At 32.1% G+C, this 22,973-nt stretch overlaps 1 long non-coding RNA gene across 4 annotated transcripts in view; it reads right to left on the bottom strand.

Moving 5' to 3' along the window:
• LOC142320858 (uncharacterized) overlaps nt 1-22,973 on the bottom strand; it is a 308,648-nt gene that overhangs the window by 105,979 nt on the left and 179,696 nt on the right. For 2 of the 4 annotated variants that reach the window (XR_012755493.1, XR_012755494.1), the window contains one exon: nt 3,647-4,184. This is a non-coding gene — a long non-coding RNA (uncharacterized LOC142320858). Of the gene's footprint in view, nt 1-3,646; nt 4,185-14,078; nt 14,152-22,973 lie in introns of those variants that run through there. The other 2 variants (XR_012755495.1, XR_012755496.1) reach the window with 2 other exon arrangements.

Raw genomic sequence — 22,973 nt, 5'->3', positions numbered from 1 at the left:
TGAGTTTTACTAAATTTAGTGTCATGTATAAAAGATTAATTTGTATTATTGTAATAATATACATAAAATAAAATTAGTTTGTTAATAAAATTGAAAAAAATGACGATTATTTACACTTTTAACAAAATTTTGAAGGTTTGAGGATTACTGAATTTCGATATCAAAATCGGCTATTTCAAAAAGTTATTATGCGTTTTACTAAATTTAAAATTATTTCCAATTTTTTATTACTTTTTCTTTTTAATAATCTGTACTCAGAGAAGAAATATTTATCCACCATTAACTCAGATTAGAATTTTTTTAAAAATTGTTTCATATTCAAATTGCCCAACTTTTCATCATATACCGGATGTCCTTAAAGGTTGAGGTTAACTCTAGGAAGTAATTCTACTTAACATACTGAAGAAAAAAATGTCCAGTGAACATAAATCCTAAAACGCATATTTTTCTGTCTGTCTGTCATTTTGTGTTTCTCAAGAAAATAATTATTTTTCAATAACGGTTGGAGATAACGCAATATAATTTTGTACTTTATATAAACTAACATTTTTTAATAAGAAAAAAAATAACGATACTCTTTGTTGACAAATTTCAAAATGGCAGTCGTTTCAATTTTTCTATCTTAAATATCTTAGGAATTAATAGATTTATCAAATTGTATTGTATTATAAAAATTATGAAGGATTTTTTTAATGAAGAAAACGACAGTCGTAAAAATCCGACGACAAACAACAGAGTTATTGGAAAAAGTACCCCTCAACCGATATGGCGGCCATCTTGTTTTTTATTATTATCGTGACTCACTTGAAAAACTAAATCAAATCTTGTGATTAAAATTGTTAAAAATTCAACATTATGGATATTTAATAATAATTATTGTATGATCTAGCCTACAAACAATTAATTTTCAGTAATAAAAAAAAAAAAATGTGAAATCAAATACGTAGGTTACTTAAACAAATTTTGAAAATGAAATTAAAAAAATGTAAAATACATATACAAACAAACTTTATTAATCAAAAAGGCTATAAATAAGTACTCTATGTTAATTTCAACTGAAATAGCTGGTTTTTTAGCATTGTTTTTCTTTCATGCGAGCAAAACAGTTTCGCGTTTTATTACTTCCATTGAATTGTGATATCTGTGCTTTGAATTTTGAAAATCTTTTAATGAAAACTGTCATTAATCGTGTTAATTGTCATTTAAAATGAATCAAAATTAAACAAATAATGAACTCACTGATATGTACTTTACGTACGGTCTTACCAATGATAATGCCAGGGAGGCAAAACGGCTTTACCAAGAAATTATCCTAACCGCTGTCAGCCATATAGAAAATTATTTTTAGAAAGTTATTATGCATTTTACTATATTTAAAATTAATTCCAATTTTTTATGTACTATACGCAAATAGCGCGGGCGAAGCCGTTGCGGATTCGGCAGTTGCAGGAAGCATATTCCCGTTACGGGAATGCTAGTTTTGAATAAAAATAACACCAAATTGAAAACTGTTTTTAAACAGTTTTTAATTAACATAAAAACAAAGTTTTTACTTTACCTAAAACTGACAACCTATAGAATATATCATATATTTATACAAAATTTGATTATTTCTGTTATAGAATTATTATTTTTTGCAATTTACTTTTTGTGAATCAACAACCGAATATTATTTCATTCAAGAAATTTAATATTTGTATAATTAAATAGTATTATTTTTGATAATAAATGCTTTTTATTTCATTTTTCTATTACCTCTTGTAATCTTGGGAGCTCTAATAGGAAATAAATGAAGCTGGTTGAGTCTAAAAAAATTAATTTTTAATTTTATATCTAATTTTTAATTTTTAACAAAAAAAATTTTCAAAAAGACGTAAATAAAATATCTGATCTGGGTACCACATGACTTTCTTGTACGCCTATTAAATTACATGTACACATTTTTTTAAAATGAAAAGTACTTTTTTTTTCCCTTCTCCCCCAAACCGGTTATCATTTAAGTATACTCGGTCTGGGAGAGTGTCCTTATACTCTAAGAGGGCCTTCCCGCCCACCGGCTAAAATTCCGGCACGGCAGGTCGGCCCCCCCGGCCGGATCTTTCATTACTTTTATTGCTTGCCTGCCTCCAATCCCCGGGTAGGTAGCCAGGTCCAGCAAAGCTGTCCCCAGCCTCGCCTGAGGGACCGGGTCTCGGTCTTTTAGTATGCCTGCCTCAAACCCCGCAGCCGGGGAGCCCGCCCCGGCTATGCCGTTCCGGACCCCAACCACGAGGCCGGGTCTCGGTCTTGATATATTTACCCCACACACTAAATCAGAAACAAGAAGACTCATTTGAATTCAACCAACAATAAAAGTCACCTAATACCTCTCCAGAAGAAAAAACAGAAGGCTCCTAATAGCCTCTTCGCCTAGCTTCCTAATCTATTTATCTTAAGACCAGACGTGCGAAGTCCTCAAATTTCCTCCAGTTGTCAGACGAAGTCAGCAAAAATCCCAGAAATACATCGACATTGAGGCCCCGAATATCAGCAGCTCTTCTGCGTTCAGTCCAATATGGGCAATAAAATAAAGTGTGCTCAGCCGTATCAACCGCCGGACAATACATACAAATGGAGGATCTTCTCCGGCCAAAACGGAAGAGATATTCCTCAAAACAGCCGTGCCCAGTAAGCATTTGAGTTGCATAATACCCAACCTCCCCATAAGCACGATCAAGCCACATATCCAAATTCGTAATAAGTTTTTTAGTCCATACAGATCCTTGTAGCTGTGTCCATCTTTCACGTTCACGCCACTTCTGTCTTGTGGTATTAATAGCCTCTTGTTTGGCAATCCCTTGGAACCTATACAACCGTTCCAAAACTTGTAACTCGATAGGTGGTACTGATGTAACCACGCACACAGTTTCATAGGCAACCGTACGATATCCACAAGCTACCCTCAGAAGAGCCCGCATATGGAGGCTTAAATGAAAAGTACCTACAATTTTATTTCATTAATAACTTGTGAAATTATGTCATTTTTTTTTATATTGTTATAATTGAATGATTATTTATCGTAAACATTTTTCTACAATGAAAGGTTAATAATTAATAAATCAATATATTTAAATTAAAAAAAAAAATTAAAAAAAGGAGATGAAGTCTGATTCGAACCTATGTGCCTTACCCTTGTAAAATCCAAATATTTCATTTGTTAAAATTCAAATTGGCTATAACTCTGGAACCAATGAAATTAAGTACGACTTACGATATATCGTTGAAAAGCTCTTAATGAGAACTTATTACTACAGTTAAGAAAAAGTCCAAAATCTAACTTTTTAGGGCACTTTTTCTCCAGTCGGGAGGGGCTCAACTAGATTTTACAACAGTCCTAAATCCAAGATTTCAACATCCTACGGCTAATCGTTTTTGAGTTATCTGTACATACATAAATATGTACATACAGAGGTTACATCGAAAGTAGTCAAAATGGATTCAGGGATGGTGAAAATGGATATTTCCGTTGAAATCTGAAAACCGACATTTTTCCCGATTACAATACTTCCTTGAACTTCGAACAAAGAAGTAAAAAAAGATAGATGAAAAAAATAACAAAGTTTAAAAAATCATTTATATTTAACAATAAATCTTTATTACTTCATGACTCATCGCAGAAAAATAAAACTAAATTGCACCCTATTGTGCAAAAGCTAGAAAAAATTAATTTCTAACATTACATTACAACAGCTTCACGATGCTTGTTTAATTACTGTAATTCTGTCGTGCTAAATAACTCCTTACAATACAAAATTGCATCTGTGTTTTAGAAAGTAAACGAAATAAATACTACATTCTTTTAAATTTCAGTATATATATATATGCTGCATTATAATAACAACATTAATTATACACCGTAGCATCTCATTATTGAAAGAAAAACCACTCGTAGCCGGCTAGTCACCTGTGAACAGGATCTAGAAATCGACGTGCACAACTAAGCGGCATTTCCTGCTTACTAATAGAAACACACACATACAGCCACACGCGCTCCCGCGTACATACACATAAAAATGTTGTCGCATTAAAATTTCTTCATCGCTTTTAAATAAACCAATTATAATATTTTCAATCAACACTTCATACCTTTTTTGAAATACCTGTATTGAATGACCGGATACTTTGTAAAATCCTTTCTTGCAGACCTATAAAAAAAACAAAAAAAATTGCGTATAATAATTAAAATAGCAACCTTTTTAATACCTAGAAGCTTATCTCTGAGAACCCTGTTAACACTCAAATACATTGTATTAGACATATCAGCTAGAATTAACTGAAGTTAATTTTTTAATGTTTAATAAATCTTTACTTTTATATCTTTAAAAAAAATTGATGTGGCCATCATATGACTTCCTTATACGCTTATTAAATTACATATACACATTTAAAAAAAAAGAGCAAGTACGTAAAATTTTATTTCATTAATAACTTCTGATATTTTTTCATTTTTTTTATTGTTATTATTGAATTATTATTTATTGTAAATTTGCTTTTATAATCAGCGGTTAATAATTACTAATAAATCAATATATTTAAATTTAAAAAAAAAAGTTAAAAAAAAACGAGATGAAGTCGGATTTGAACCGATGTACCTTCCCCTTCAAAGATCCAAATATTTCATTAATTAAAATGTTGTTTAGCTGTAAATCTGGAACCAATGAAAATAAGTACCACTTATGATATATCGTTGAAAAGCTCTCAACATATTTTTTTAATTTTGGCTTTTTTGGACACTTTTGGCCAGTCGATTGCAATCAAAAGGAGAGGTGCACAACTAGATGTTACAACAAGCCTAAATTCAAAATTTCAACATCCTGCGGCTAATCATTTTTGAGTTATGTGAGATACATTCGCACATACCTATATACGTACGTACATACAGATGTCACGCCGAAATGTTACAAGTCTAAATTCAAAATTTCAACATCCTGCGGCTAGTCATTTTTGAGTTATGCGCGATACATTCGCACATACGTACATACAGATGTCACGCCGAAACTAGTCAGAATGGATTCAGGGATCGTCAAAATTGATTATTCCGTTGAAATCTGGAAACCGAAATATTTCGTGATCACAATATTTCCTTTACTTTTTACAAGGAAGTAAAAACAGATACTGGCTGTTTTTCTTATTATAAAAGTATTATATATTTAGGGGTGTCAATGTGCGGGATTTTTCTCGAAAAATGAAATTTTCTAGTGGTTTGCTAGATTGGTTTGGGAAATCAAATTTTTGTCGGGATTTTTGCACTTCAAGAATTAAATTCTTTATCTAAATATTAGTTACTTTAAAATTGCATTGACATAAAGAGTTCTTAATTTTTTCATGATTTGCAGAGCCGAATAGTGACTGTTATAGCCGAATAGTGTATGTTTGGTGGCGACAGGAACGTGCACACCTTTCTATTTACGAAGTCTAAAGCCGGATAGGGCTGGACCAAAGTCGCGTCTTCCCAAATCAGCTGATTTGGAAGCCCAGAGTTCCAGCGTTCAAGTCCTAGTAAAGCCAGTTATTTTTACACGGATTTGAATACTAGATCATGGATACCGGTGATCTTTGGTGGTTGAGTTTCAATTAACCACACATCTCAGGAATGGTCGAATCTCGAAAGGAGACTGTACAACATTACACTGATACATATCATCCTTTGAAGTAATACCTGAACGGTAATTCCTAGAGGCTAAACAGGAAAAAGAAAGAAAAGGATAGGGCTGGACTGAATAACACCATTTCTTCCCGTAATTGAACCAGTGATGTTGCATTCCACTACTTCACTCGAGTAATCATAAAGGAACGTATCCTTGTTGAGTCAAACGTTTGTTCATGATAAAACGTTTGATTGATATCCTCTTGTTTGTTGAAAAATGTTTAATTCATTATGTACAAAGTAATTTTATTCTTTTTAATTTCATTTTTGAATTGAAATTATTAATTTGTTATTTACGTTCCTCTGTATTTTGTTGTATTGTGTTATGGTTGCTACACTCAATACAGTATTCGATTTTTAATTATTTTATTGTACTGTTACTACTCAATGAATCACTTGATCGAAAAATATTTAAAATAATTCATTAATGAAATTTAATTTCATTGCGGAATAAAAAACTTTGAGTTCTTCGAGGTTTCTCATTGACAACTCTGTGTAATCACGTAAAGAAAATTTATTTTCACTTTTTTAAAATATTTGTCAAGTCGTTTTATTTATTCAGAGCGTGTCCTCTAACCACTTTATGGTTTACAACTTAGGTTTGTCCACAGTTTTAACTGTGGACAAACCTATCTTTCTGTTGGAAATAATAATTAATTATAAATACTATTAGCCCTTTGTAGAATCTACAATTAAACTTAAAAGAATAATGAGTTTTACAAAACTATACCTTCTTCCCGTCGTAAAACTGAAACATACATGATAAGGATTGGATCCTTTACGTTAGTATGTATCATTTCTATTTTTCTGTCACATTTATAATGGGGGAGTGCGTGATATGGCAAATACCGTGTGTTCCACGAAGAGGTATAAGCTTTTGATTTTGTATCACTGATCCATTCCCCACCGATTCTATTGAAACTTTACAGACCTTTCAACGAAGGTTCTAAAAATGTTCTCTGAAAATTTGAATCTTCTAGGATTTATTGAAACAAACTGATGTTATATTTTTAAACAGCTGTTCAAATTGAATAAAACAAGTTAATAACCATGACTAATTATTTAACTGTTTTTAATTATTCTAGTTCAAATTATCATCTGTTTTTAATCATTTTTACCAGCTAGTTTTTAATGAATAAAAAATGTGGTTTATCTGAAATTAATGTTTTCATTTGAAAGCCGCCATTTTGTTTCGATAAATCCTAGAAGGCTGAAATTTTCACAGAACATTTTTACAGTCCTCGATAAAAGATCTCTAAAGTTTCAATAGAATAGGTGGGAGAATGGGCGAGTGATACTAAATTAAAACCGTATACCTCTTCGTGGGACACACTGTATAATTTATCTGTATTATTGTTTTGCAACAGAATATAATTAAAGTAACCTTAAACGGTTGAACTTTTCTGGATTGAAAAGATCTATTTCTAATTAATGTATTTCATCATTTACTTCTAATTATTCCCGGCTACAGTTCTATTCTCCTGCAGTAAAATAGTTATAATATAAAGTAAATAATTACTCGAACAAACAAACATTTAAGATCCAATAAAAAAGGAGGCTAAATAGAACCCATATTTAAAATATCACTTTTTTAATTTAATTTTGAAGATTAAAAAATCATTTATATCTAGATTAATGTAACAAATAGGATTTTTTTAAGGATCACATGAAAGACAAAAGAATTTGAAAAAATGTTTAATAATTTGTAATACATCATGTTTTTCTGTTTTTTCGAGCAAAAGGTTCACTTTTTTTTTAAACTATCTCTAAATACAGTATAATTTCGATGATAAAAACGTCAAGAAAATCAACAGGGAGTCAAATGTTTTACTAATAATTTCGATATGTAAAAGAGGTTTAGTCTTGTACAGACTCAGGCCGACCATACCTGAGACGTGTGATTAATTAACCCAACCACCAAAGTAGCCGGCCTTCGTGGCGCGAGTGGTAGCGTCTCGGCCTTTCATCCGGAGGTACCGGGTTCGAATTCCGGTCAGGCATTACATCAATACCTAACGGTGGTCCCGCAAGTTAAAAAAAAAAAAAAACTGATTCCGGAGATCGGGCCGTGGGTCAAAAAGGGGTTGGTGAGCGGAATTACTGGCTCATCCAATTCCTAACCGGCTGTGGGGCGTTCCGGGATTACTTACATACCAGAAGAAGGGTTAATCCCGATTTCCCGTATTGTGGGGCTCACGATACGCCTGAACACGTTGTATTCGAGTATTCGTGATGGTACTCGAACGGCGCGAATGTGCTGCAGCCACAGACTGGTTACCGTTGAGGGTGTGATTGGTATCATGCTAATGGGGATTGCAAACTTTAACACGATCTCGGGGTACATGAATGAGAAGTGAAGTGGTGAGGCCTTCTTGGAGCTGCCGTTCGTCCGTGCATGCATGGATGGACTATAATCATGAAGCACGGGGACTTTCGACTCTCCAAGATATTAAGACCGAGTCCAGGCAAGGGTTCCTCCTGTTGGGGAACCGATGTTTGAGGCAGGCATAAGGACCGAGTCCCGGCTCCTTGGAGAGGGAGCTGGAAACGGTATAACCGGGCCTTGTGCGGCTCCCTCCTGGAGGTCTGAGGCGAAGGCATCTCCCAGGGCCGTGTTGTACTTAGATGCGGGTCCGGACCTGGGAGTTGGGGGGAAAAAAAGAAAAATCACCACCAAAGTACACCGGTATCCACGTCTACTATTCTAATCCGTATAAAAGCAACTAGCTTTTAGAATTCGAACCTCAGAACCTTCGACATGGAAAACCAACTATTAAACAAATGATTTGCGACTATTGACCAGCCCGGTGGACTGCTCATTTACCTCTCATTCATGTCATCCTCATCTCATTAGGTTATGGGGAGTTCCTTATTGTTCACTAGATGAACAGATTCCAGCGTGTGCATTAGGGAATTAAACAATTATACTTTTAATACTACAAAAAAAAATGTTATTTACCCAAAGGCTTTCAACTCGGATACAATGTTTTTTACTAAACATGTTGATCTATTGAATAATTTTGGGTCAAATCTTTTTCCTGTACACGGTCAGACAAATCAATAAAAACCCTATTTATATGATTATATTTATTAATGAGTTATTAACAATAGTAATATCACAATCCCTTTTTTCATTTTTTTTTCATTCCGACCACTACGGATCATGTTAACATAGTTTTGACTTCTTTTGCTTTTCCCAAAAGGTTTTCATTCTTCGTTCTGTTATTGTTCCCTTTCTTCTGTCCATCTATTCAGGTCTGTACCCTTCTTTTTCTTTCTCTCTGGAAATTTAGGTTTTTGAATCACTTTTCTAAATATATCTCCGTTTTTGCACAGATCCTTAGAAATGTTTAATGTTTTTAGATTTATTTGTATTTTTTTTTAACCCGGTCGGTCTTTGTGACTCTGTTTATGTAGAAATTAAATATTTGCTTTTTTCAATTTTTGGTTGTTCATTCTGCTAGATATCCATGAAACAGTAATCTTCTTTTCCGGATTAAGTCCTCTATTTTTTCCGTATGTTTGTAAATTTCTTTTTCAGTTTTCAATTTGTAAATTTCATCTTCATATTTTGGTTCATAAATTTTTCTTAAAATTATTTTTTCTAATTTCTTGTTCTGAAAAAAAAAACTGTAGACATTCTTCTCCATATACTGCTTCTGGTAGGACTCAAATTATATAGTGCTTCAATTTAGAGCTATATGACTGTGTATATATTCTTCATGAAATGATAAGTGGTTTCTATTTTTCGTACTCTACTATTCATCACAATTTTTTCAATTGTATTCGGTGTTATGATTTCTTCCAAATATTTAAATTTTTAATTCTACTTATTTATTTATTAAAGGAAATTTTAAGGGTTTGATTCTGTTCTGTTCTCTTTGTCATTGGAAAATAAATTTGAAAACCAATTTTGCTTGCCTCCGTGACTCTAGTGGTAGTGGTGTTTCATCCGGAGGTCCCGGGTTCGAATCCCGGTCAGGCATGGCATTTTCATACGCACTAAAAATCATTCATCTCATTCTCTGAAGCAATACCTAACGGTGGTCCCGGAGATTAAAAAAAAAGCAAAAAAAAATTTTACTTGCAGATTCGCTTAGTTTTTGAATTTTCATCTTAGCCTTATCTGTATTTCCTGCGAAAACTGCAGTATCGTCTGCGAAAGCCAGAGTGTTTACATTTATAAATTTAGTTTTAATGCCCATTTTTATGTTTTCGTATAAGTTTAACTTTATAAGTTCTTTTCTCCCACTCTCTCATAACCTTTTCAAGGGCACAATGAAAACGAATTGGAGACTGTCCATCTCATTGACTTACTCCAATTTTAATTTCAAGTGGTTCTGAAAGTTAAGGATTTCACTTATTATTTTATTTAAAAAAGTTATTAAATTCATTGTACTAAATATTATTTGATTTTTGCAACAGTATAAGTTGAATTAAAATACTTAACACTTTTTATTTAAAAATTAAACAGATTATATTTAGCAACTAAATTTTATAGCATTATTTGCATTTTAAAATTTTGTTTAATATGGGAAAGCACCGGGAAGGTTTTGCCATTCCAGATTTTTCATGTAATTAATTTTTATGTATTTAATAACGAGTTGTAGACAGAAATTAATTTAATCTGGAAGATAAAAAATTTTACATTAATTTAGTAATTGTTTTGGATGTATTAACAAAAACGTGTTGGTTACATTTGTTTTATATGTACAAAGATGGGTGCACGCACATGTAACATGCACTTTGTGAAAATTCACGTGTCGTATTTCTTTTCATTGTTTTAAATCTTTTTTTATTTACAGTCGATATAGAACCTTTTATTATAAAAAAAAAACAGGCATTACTGTTTTTATCTCATTAAACGGATAACAACAGTTTGCTTTTGTTTCATGTATTACTCTTTGTTCTTAATTTAGTTCATTGTTATTTACTTTTTACAGTTTTTAAAAGTTACAAGAGTTGATTTTAAAAAATTAAAATAAATTTTTCTTTTTTTAGTTAATATTTTCTATTCCACTACTGCAGCGTTTCTCAACCTTGGGGTTCGCGAAATTAGCATACCGCCTTACACATAATCAAAAATGTAATCATTTTATGAGAAAAAAATCATTTATTATAAATATTTTACTTACATTTATAACTATACAAAGAAAATAAATTAATGAGATAGTTGCGTTTGTTTTCCATTTAAAGATTTCACCATAAGTCAGAAACACATAAAATAAAATTGTTTTCAGGTGATAAAAAACGATTCCTTTATTTAGTTGTTAATGCAATCTTAGACGAAAAATCCTTTTCACAAGTTCGACAAGGCGAAAAGAAATAATATTTTCAATGCTTCTGTAACGAAATTTCCATATTTACTTCGACGAGCAAGCTAAAACGTATCTAAATATTCAGATGTGAATTGCAGTTGTAGCGTTTTATCGGCAAATATTTCGATGAGCTGATGGTAAATCTCAACCAGTAACTTAGCAGTTGCAACAACGTTTTCACTAAAATGATTTAGTACACGTCTCTTTGAGAAATAATTTTTATCATCAAAAAAATACTTCTCCAACTGAATCGTGGCTCACGGAGATACATCTTCATGCTATACAAACTGTGGTGAGTAATAGTGTATAATAGGTTGTATACCACTTTTCTCGTTGAAAAAGTTATTGGATAAAACCCACAAGTGGAATCGTTGCAAATTAATCCCATTTGAGATTTTGTACATAAAGAAATTACAGTTATTAAGAATCAACATAACATTTATGTAATTGTGAATAACTTTTAAAAAATTTTCCAACTTTATAATTTACCAAATATTATGAGGAAGGTATTGTTATCGGCTAAAGAGAAATGACAACTCACTCACGAATTTTTTACGTTAAAGTTTTGAGGTCTGCTGAGTCACGTGTTAGCATCTATTTTGTTTTACTTTGTTAATTATTATTCAGTACACAGTATACAGCATTCATTCACGTAATGCAATACAATATACACATAAATAAATAAACTGCATATATAAATATATATGGCCGGCTAGTGTGTCTGTATATATTATATGTACACTAGCCGGCCAGTCTAGCCAGTACTCGGACCCTCGGGGTTCAGGTTAGCCCAGGCGAATTTCGGAGTCAAATCAGGGGCTCCTCGGGGCCTACCCAATGGCCGCAGAGCTCGCCATTCCAAATTTTCCAGAGGAACCGGCGCCCTGGACACTCGCAGAGCTTGCTTCAGTCGCCATTCTCTTCTACCCCGAGGGCTCCTCCCTTGGACCTCCACACTGTACGTTATCTTCATGGTTGTGAGATTAATACTGGCAATTAATAATTATAGTATTCAGGCTTTATAAAAACCTGAAAAAGAAACTAAATTATAAAAAACAGAATAATAGTAACTTTTTTTTTTGCATCGCAGGAGGGAAAATCTACCACCAGACAGTATGGTACTGTCTGCATACAGGCAGTATGGGTAGCCCATACTGTACTGTGCCTCCCCCCTATTTCGCAGGTATTCATTGAACAGCCCATGACCCGATAACCATTGGACCGTCCAGAAGTCTATCTTCTCCATCTTCAGCACAACCAGGTCCTAACCGAGGGTATTAACCTACATATCCACCGACTAGTCATGGCGTTGTTCCATCTCTCCCGCCAGCTGTCAAGCAATACGTTGATTCCAACCTTTCTACGCCTCGATATGTGGCATTACGTTCCTCTGCGAGGAGGCTTACTGGGGGCATCACCGCAATAACCAGCACTGCTTCTAACGAGACAGTGCGGTATGCTTGCGCCACTCTAATTGCCAGTCTCCTATGTATATCCTTTCGATTTTTATTTTGTTTCTGCTATTCCCAACGTATCGGACCATACCGGAGCAGCATATACGAGCCAATAGCGCTTCAAAATTTTTTCCTAATGTGTTAATTAATGATAAGGCTCTTAACCCCTTTGGTATTAGCACCGATCGTGCCGTTTTCCAACTCCTCAGTATCCTCTCATTATTAATACCTTTTAAAACACTTCTAATAACATCAATGACGACGCCTCTGCAAAAACTTTCATAATTTCTAACGGCACACTGTCCGGTCCTAGTCCCTCTTACGGGTCTTAAGTTTATTAACTGCGTATCTCAACTCCTCTATCTTGAACCGGAGGATCTCCCCGGCCGCAATTTCTCTCCTCCTCCAGTTATCATCCTTTGGGAAGAGCTTATTTACAACCTTAAGGATGCCGCTTACAAAACTCACACCATTCCCGAATTGCCGAGCGAAATTGAACGATATTTCGCTGCAATTTCTCAACAAACGTTACAATGTTTAATGTTTTATGTGTTTAAGAGTATGCAACATCGTATTCAATAATATGAAACGCATAACGGTGACCACTTTCAACTACAAATTGTAACTTACTCATTTTCCCGTAAGGTTACGTCACTTTTGAATACTTTACATTTATAACTTCTTATGATTAATTTAAAAGTAATGAAATTAGTAAGGTCAAAAGATTATAGTAATTTTCCATTTTGTCATTACAAAATGGTTAAATTTTAAGCTTTATGCAACCGGTAAAAAGTTCAACAACATTGTTGCTAGCTTGCATTTTAAGCGATCGTTCGTACATTGTTGAAAAAAAAAATGAATTGATTAAAATATGAAATAGATGTATTGTTTAGTAGAGCAACACAATCATGAAATCAGTGCTATTACAAACAATATAAGCAATAAGGAAAAAAAATAATTTTTATTTATTGAAAGGTAAACATACCATAAAGTAAACAATAGTTGGTTCTTTTTATAATGATATATAAGCAAACCAATGTTTGTTTATTGTATTGTACAGCTTAATTGTGCGGACAGTGAAGGCTTATTGCTATAGTTATTCTTCGTGACCACGTGCACTGTGATAGCTTATTCTTATAACAGCTGACAATCAACAATAACACATACGACGCGAGCGAGCGAGCGAGGATACACACACACAAATATAAACTTTATACATACGTATAGGTGTGTGTTCATGTATATATATATTCTCAAAGCATAATGTATAAGTACACTCCTTGCTATTGTTCTCAAGTGTTAGCTTATCCTTGCTTTCCAACTCTTTGTCCTTTATTATACAATGACATACTTTAATAAGTGAACTTTCGTGCTGATATAAATATATATTCCTAACTACACACCGTAAACCACATACTATTGCTTCAGATAATTTTCTGTGGCATACATCTTTAGAGCTATAATTTTACTTACAGTAATTATTACATTCAAAATAAGTGAAATGCTTAATTAATAGAGCAAATTGAAATAATCTAACTTACATTACAAAAATTAACGTAAAACGAATAAGGAATTATATTTACCAATGTGGCTGTTTATTTGAATACAAACTTTATTTTTCTTTTTTAGCCCCGGGAATCACCGTCAGGTGTTACTTCAGAGGATGATATGTATGTAAGTGAAGTGTAGTATTCTACAATAAATCAAGTTTATAAAATCAGAAAAACAGTAAATTAATGAATAATAGATTTTTTACAAAAAAAAAAAAAAACAAAGAAACAAAACCGGCTTCAAAAAAAAATTTTTTGGCTTCATCTCTAGAAAGCTGAAATTTAAGGACAATTGGATTATTTTAAATTTTAGTGTAGTCTTTTTTAAATCGTTTTTTTTAAGCGACTCGGGACTTAAAAACGTAATAAGTTCTATAAACGTTTACTAAAAACAGCTTCGTTATCCGACTGTGCTTCTTCTAATTTTTTTATTATTTTATTTCTAACTAGCAGACCCGGCAATGCTTCGCTATTGCTACATATATATATATATATATATATATATATATATATATATATATATAGAGAGAGAGAGAGAGAGAGAGAGAGAGTTTAAATGAACACAATTGAAAATTTGATAAAAAAATTAAAAAACTGAACTTCACAAATTTTACCTTTCACTTATTCTCCTTCCCCTTTTTCCTTTCCAACTTCTCCCTTTCACCTTTCTCCCTCATCCCTCTCCCACTTTCCTTTTTAACCTTTCCCGTTTTCCCTTTTTCTCTTTCCACCTTTTCCCCTTTTCACCGTTTTCCATTTTCTCCTTTTTCCCTTTTGCCCGCGCGTAAATCGGTCCATTAGTTTTTTGATCTTTAGCGGACACACATACGAACATGCCTTTTATATATATATATATATATATATATATATATAAAACCATATATTATATTCTATATATTATATATATATATATATATATAATAAAAAAGTCTGTTTGTATATTTGTTTGTTTATTTGTTTCGTAAATTCGTAAATATCTCGACACCGGTCCCACCCTAGCGGGTATAGTTTTTGCAAAAATATTTCTTTTCACGTAACTAATATTCATATTCTGAATATGAACCAAATCGGTCCATAAATATAATTTTTCTAAATATCTCAACCCCAGCGCCATCTAGCGGGTCCATTGTCTGCAGAGATAATTCTTTCCATGTAAGTAACACGTATTCTGAATATGAGCCAAATCGAATAATAAATACAATTTTTCGAAATATCTCGACGCCAGCGTCACCTAGCGGGTCCGAACTAATTCAGAAACCTTCCCTGATATGCGTCCAACCATTCCCCAAAGTTTCATCGCTATTGGAAGAGCGGTTTAGGAAGGCATAAGAGACATACAGACAGACAAACATTCATTTTTATATATATAGATTCACAATTGGATTCGAACATTCTAAATTAAATTTTGCTCACATGCTATTTTCTATTTATTTTTTAAAATTTCATTTCGATTTTTGTTGGTATCATATATCAATACTTTTTATCTTTGACTGCAAACGATATAATTGTTAACGGTTTATTTTATTGCTATTATTATTATTATTATTAATATACCTTAAAATATACACATTTATAATTTAAAAAAAAAACACTTATTTGTTGTAATTTGCATTTCTCTTCCCATTAAATATAAGGCAGTGTATATACGAATAGTTCATTGGAATTCTCTTAAAAATCCATCCACAAAAATTATTATCACTAACTTTTATGCTACGATTTGCTGATGATATAGTAATTCTAGCCGAGAGTAAAAAGGATTTAGAAGAAACAATGAACGGCATAGATGAAGTCCTACGCAAGAACTATCGCATGAAAATAAACAAGAACAAAACAAAAGTAATGAAATGTAGTAGAAATAACAATTATGATACATTTTTACAGTTTAATAGCCTGTCTGTTATTCATTAATCTGGTAGAGTAATCATTTTTTTGGGTTGCATCAGAAAAAAATCGTTTTTAATGATATAACTTGAATTTATTTCGTTTCACGGAGTAGAAAATAATACTTTTCTTTTACTTAGTTTAGTACTTGACTTTTAATTATACTTCATAATTTTAATTTTACAATTCTTGTATTGTTTTTTTTTTTTTGCTGATAAACAAAACTGTCTGATTTTTGTTTCGGATTTTATTCTTTATTACTGTATGGTTACTTCATTGTAATCTGTCTGTTGCTTTATAATATTTATTTCAGTCATTCTTGTGGCTCTATCGCAATAAAAAAAAAAAATGATTTTGATACAAAAAAAATTACTAAATATACAAACTAGCATAACATCATTGCCAATGAGTTTGAAGGTTAATAATTCGCGTCATAATAATGATAAGAATTTGAGTATGATTTTAGTTTATTATTCTCTCTTATCTTTTGTTAATCGAAGGAATTGCGTTTCATTAATTGATTTATTTTTAATTTCTTGTACGAAATAGAGGAAGTATTGTGATCGCGAAAAATTTCGGTTTTCAGGTTTCAACGGAAATATCCATTTTGACCATCCCTGAATCCATTTTGACAAATTTCACCGTTACGTCTTATGCACTTCCGTATGTATCTCGCATAACTCAAAAACGATTAGCAGTAGGATGTTGAAATTTTGGACTGTTGTAACATCTAGTTGTGCACCTTATTTGATTGCAATCGACTGGACCAAAAGTTCCAAAAAAAGCCCAAAATAAAAAAGAATTGGGTTTTTTACTTTTTCTTAATTGCACTAATAAGCCCTCATTAAGAGCCTTTCAAAAATATATCATAAGTGGTACTTATTTTCATTGGTTCCAGAGTTATAGCCAAATGAAATTTCAATTAATGAAATATTTTATCTTTCAAGGGGGAAGGTACATCGGTTAGAATCAGATTTCATCTCTTTTTTTTGAATTTTTTTTTAATTTAAATTATTGATTTATTAATAATTATTAACCTGTAATATACATATATATATATATATATATATATATATATATATATATATATATTGTAAAAATAATTTTACAATAAATAATTCAATAAATCCAAAACAAAGGAAAAATATTAAAAGTTATTATTGAAATAAAATTTTATATACTTTTCATTTTAAAAAACGTGTATATGCAATTTAATAGGCGTACAAGGAAGTCATGTAGTGTTCACATCAGATTTTTAAAAAAGTGAAAATATTAACAAATTTCTCCCATTTTATATTATTCACGATTTTATCCCCGTGTACATGCACAAAAATAATTCTAAAAAATATATTTAATTAGTATTTTACTAACTAATCTATTCGTAGAAAGGGAGTCCGACAAGGATGTTCCGTATCCCCGTTACTTTTTAATCTTTACAAGAAACTAGCAGTTAATGATGTTAAAGAACAATTTAGATTCGGAGTAACAGTACAAGGTGAAAAGATAAAGATGCTACGATTTGCTGATGATATAGTAATTCTAGCCGAGAGTAAAATAAAGAAGAGAAAATAAACAAGAACAAAACAAAAGTAATGAAATGTAGTAGAAATAACAAAGATGGACCACTGAATGTGAAAATAGGAGGAGAAAAGATTATGGAGGTAGAAGAATTTTGTTATTTGGGAAGCAGAATTACTAAAGATGGACGAAGCAGGAGCGATATAAAATGCCGAATAGCACAAGCTAAACGAGCCTTCAGTAAGAAATATAATTTGTTTACATCAAAAATGAATTTAAATGTCAGGAAAAGATTTTTGAAAGTATATGTTTGGAGTGTCGCTTTATATGGAAGTGAAACTTGGACGATCAGAGTATCTGAGAAGAAAAGATTAGAAGCTTTTGAAATGCGGTGCTGTAGGAGAATGTTAAAAATCAGATGGGTGGATAAAGTGACAAATGAAGAGGTATTGCGGCAAATAGATGAAGAAAGAAGCATTTGGAAAAATATAGTTAAAAGAAGATACAGACTTATAGGCCACATACTAAGGCATCCTGGAATAGTCGCTTTGATATTGGAAGGACAGGTAGAAGGAAAAAATTGTGTAGGCAGGCCACGTTTGGAATATGTAAAACAAATTGTTAGGGATGTAGGATGTAGAGAGTATACTGAAATGAAACGACTAACACTAAATAGGGAATCTTGGAGAGCTGCATCAAACCAGTCAAATGACTGAAGACAAAAACATAAAAGTAAATGTTTTATTCACTGTAAAAATAAAAATTATTAAAATCGTGAACAATACAATTAAGTATTATGGAATCACTTTCTGAAGGGACGGTACGTTAGATACAATGCGCATGCCCTGCACTGTGCGACAATGACAACTACACCTTTAAATCTATCTGTCTCACGTTCGTTTTCCGCTCACGTTGGACATAGGCAGTTCCCATTCCAGTATTTCTATATTTCAGTGTTACTGTTGTACGGAATTACACCACTCGAACTACTGGTGTTTTATGTGCTAAGCTAAGGAGGACGGATAACACACAGACAGACACACATACAAATGCCCTTTAGTAGGGTAGGATTTTATTAAAAAAACTGAGAAAAATGTTTATTAAATCAAAGAAAAAGTGTACTGAATAAATTTAATAAAATATTAGTGAAAATTTTTTAGATATTTTTTGTAATAGTTAATTTAAATTTGTTACATCAAATTTATTTTGAGCTCTTCCTTATTACCGAATGGTCCGCACACCTACGTATATACAAAAAATAGTTTTGCGTACGGAAGGCTGAAGACTACATTTAAATGTTGTGAATGTTATTATTGAGATTTTTTTTACCAATTTCTGATAATGGTTTTAATATTTGAAGCTTGCATTCTTTTTTGATAGAAAATGTGTTCCGTAGTGGTGATGAGTATAAAGAATCCATGAAGGAAATATTTCATCAGAGTTTTCAAATACATTTATGTCGATTATAAATATTTTTTTTTTTACCTGGTGTTTTATATTCTGCAAACGTAATATTTATTTCTTGCACATGTCGCCTAGTCTTTGTATTCGATTAGTCTTTGGATTCCACAGTATATCAGTTATTGTTAAGATCCCGGACGATTGTCTAATTCACATCGCGGTATAGTTGTGCTTTTTTATGCTAAATCAAAATGCGTTACAATAATTCAGAGACAATTTCAAGCTTATTTTAACACTCGTACACTCAAGAAAAAAAATACATTTTCCGTTAATACCATAAATTTGAGGAAGAAGACATCATAAAAGAAGAGAAACTACAGAAAACAGCTCCCGTTCGTTCTCCAGAAAATATCGAAGCATTTCGAGTTGCCATGCAACGTAGTCCGGGAAAGTCTATACGGCGACCTTCACAAGAAATGGGAATATTTCGTCGTACATTACAAAGAATGTAGTACATTGACCTCAAACTGTTTCCATATAAATTAACTGTCCTGCAATCTTTACTACAAATTGGCTCAATAAAGGTTAGGCGCGGGGTTCGTGCTTCCGCAAGCTCGGTTAGCTAGATCAGAGGATAACGATGTAGGACATCCAAGATGTCCGGACGAGGCCTACAGCGAAGGCAAAAGCTGAGTTTAAAAATCACCGATGTAAATGTCTCCGAGGCATTTACATCCCAACGAGGCTTGGCTTATTACTATGAGATGTAAAAAGTTAGAGAGCGAAAGAGGACGCCCGTTAAAGCCCATCAGGGCTAGGAATGGTGGTGGGGGTGTGACGAACGGAATCGTCATAAGTGGGTGTCTTCCCCTACCGGGTTAGGATATCCTGCAATCTAGCAAGCACAACTGTTAACACAGTCTAACAATCAAAAAAGATTGGAGTTTGTACAGTGGTCGGTAGGGAAAGATAATGTTCTGTTCAACACTTGGTTTTCGGACGACGCCTCCTGTTTTCATATTGATGGAACTGTCAATAAACAAATGTCCGCTTTTTGATATTTTGATATGTTAAGGAATGATTTTCTATCCGAACTGCTTGCGACTGAATTGCCTATAACTCAATCGTTTATGCAAAATAGGGCAATTCCTCGGACCGCTAATATTGAGCTGGATTTTTTAAATTCAGTTTTTGGTAATAGAGTGATTTCATATCGCTATCTGGGCCGCCATAATGGAGGTCACCTTTTCGCCACCTTTTAGCTCAGATTTAAATTGTTGTGCCTTTTTTATAATGGGGATATTAAAAAAATAAAATTTTCCCGTTAATACCTGCAAATTTTATGGAAATGCGTGCTCGGATAGTTCAGTTGTGTGAAGAGATTCAAGAGAACTTCTGTCGCAGAGTCATCAGAAACGTATACACTCGCCTTGAAGAGGTTATTAGGCGTAACGGCGGCCATAGGTAAAAATGTCAGGCAGTAAAAGAACTTTCCACAAACACTGTATTTGGTACGTAAATTTGTAATCATATTAATATTATAAATATATATGTAATCAACATTCAAATGTGTCAACTTTTGTACGCCATCTGTACATCGCAACTTGATTAATAAGTTCCGAGAGACTGGATCTGTCAAAGACGCACGCAAGTCTGGAAGACCATTTATCGTAACAGAGGTAAAAGTGTATGATATTTATGGTCGTACAGTTAGTTCTAGGTCCAGAAATATCTATTAGAAAACTACTACAAGTAAAAATCTCAAGGTGTAGTACCGAATTAACAGTTAAAACTACAAACGTACAAAATAACTGCAGTACATCAGTTACTGATTTTCTTAAACATAAATTTATTGGTTTTTGAATTTTATAAATGAAAAATAAGAAAATATTTAATTTATCAGCCAAAGTCAACAGCCAGAACAGTCGGGTGTGATCAATGAGTATTCATCATAAGAACTGAGAACCACACATGAAGAAAAAATTGGAGTTTGGTGTGCTGTCTTACGTAAGCAGATAATCATTCAATTTTTCCAGAACAGAGTAAACTCAGAAAGTTATTGCAATGAAATCATTTATCCTTTCATCGACCAATAAAATGATAGAAATTTACTGTAGTGTACTTCCAACAGGATGGAACTACTTTCGACGCCACCAATGTTTCGCTAAATTTGCTACATGAATTTTTGGGGATAGGCTCATTTTTAAAGCACAAGTAGCCACCGAAATCCACGCATCTTACACCTACAGGAGTTTTCTTATGGATTGTATGTAATGAAAGGATTTATTTATAAGAACAATCCCCATGCACTGAAAAGTAACATATTTGAATTTATAAATTCAAGCTTGCATTTTCAAACATGTAGAAACGTCTTTAGGTATGAATATGGAGGTATATAGTAACCTTATTAAACATTTGTACATAAAAATTCATTGTAATATTTTTCCTGTTTCTATCATTGTTATTTGAATATAATAAATTATTTTTATTGTCTCAAAGCTTATTTATAATTGATTACATTTACATAAACCTATAATAAACTGGATCACATCCCAAAACATATGACAAGGACTCTTCAACAAAACCCCTTAAAAATTATACACTATTATAATATAAACTTTTATGCCAAGCACATACACTTAGCAATTATGAATGACATCAACACTAGAACAAAAGAAAGCAAAATAGAATATAATAACTAGAGGTAAAAAAAAAAGATGAATCAGTGTAAAAAAAATAAATAATAATAATAATAATAATAATGCCGATCTCCGTGACGGAGTGATAACGTCTTAGTCTTTCATTCGTAGGTCCTGAGTTCGAATCCTGGTCAGGCATGGTGGCATTTTTCACACGCTACAGATTTCCGTTCTTATAGGGCAAAATTACCAAAGCTGTCGATCCCCGTAATCTCAAAAAAAATTGATGTGAACACTTCATGGCTTTCTTTATGCTTATAAAATTATATATACACATTTTTACTGCACTTCGTTTAAACTAATTTCATTTGAAAGTGAGATACGATCCTCGAATTCTTTAATAGAAATGGACAGTTACACATTTCTAAAATATTAGTTTTTATTAACATCAAATATTTATGCAATTATTAATTCAACAATCTTATCTGAAATATTAGGTTAGAGTAAAAGTTGCTTTATTACTATTTAAATAAATTAAGTCTTTTAAGTATCTAATATGATTTTTAAATTATTATCATTATTATTATTATTATTATGTAACCACCGAAAAAATGAAAACATAAACGAAACAGGAGAGACTACTAAATTTAAGAGCGGTATTTATTATCACGTAAACTGAAACAAATGCATAAATAAAAATAATCAGATGTTTAACGAAATCTGTGTGACTCCTGATAACAGCTATTGAATTACATATACACATTTTTGTAATGCACATACCCTAAAGTACATAAAATTTTATTTCACTAATAATTTCTGATTTTTTATTTTTTTTTATTGTTAATATTGAATAATTATTATTTATTTAAATCTTTTTTACAATCAAAGTTTAATAATTATGAATAAATAAATATATTTAAATTAAAAAATAACAAAAGTTAAAAAGAAAATATGTGTATGAAGTCGGATTCGAACCGATGTGCCTTCCCCTTGTTAGAACCAAATATTTCATTATTTAAAGTTTTATTTGGGTATACTCTGGAACCAATGAAAATAAGTACCACTTATTACATATCGTTGAAAAGCTCTCAATGGGGACAGTTATTACTGCAGTTAAAAAAATTCCAAAATTCAATTTTTTTTGATTTTGGGCTTTTTTGGATAATTTTGGTCCAGTTGATTGCAATCAAAAGAGGAAGTGCACAACTAGATCCTACAACATTCCTAAATCTAAAATTTCAGCATTCTACGGCTATTAGTTTTAGAGTTATGCAAGATACATACGTACGTACAGACGTTACGCCGAAACTAATCAAAATGGATTCAGGGATGTCAAAATGGGTATTTCCGTTGAAATCTGAAAACTGAAACTTTTCGAGATCACAATACTTCCTTTACTTTGTTCAAGGAAGTAATAATAGTAATAAATATTTCCAAAAAGTGTATATTGATTTAATTTCTCAAAATATAACATAACCAGCTATTTATCATTGAAGCTGAATTTTTTTTTAAGGTCTCGACGACAT

The sequence above is a fragment of the Lycorma delicatula genome, chromosome 3 (genome assembly GCF_047948215.1).
Source record: "Lycorma delicatula isolate Av1 chromosome 3, ASM4794821v1, whole genome shotgun sequence".
Taxonomy (NCBI): Eukaryota; Metazoa; Arthropoda; class Insecta; order Hemiptera; family Fulgoridae; genus Lycorma; species Lycorma delicatula.
This window is presented reverse-complemented; position numbering and strand designations above follow the sequence as displayed.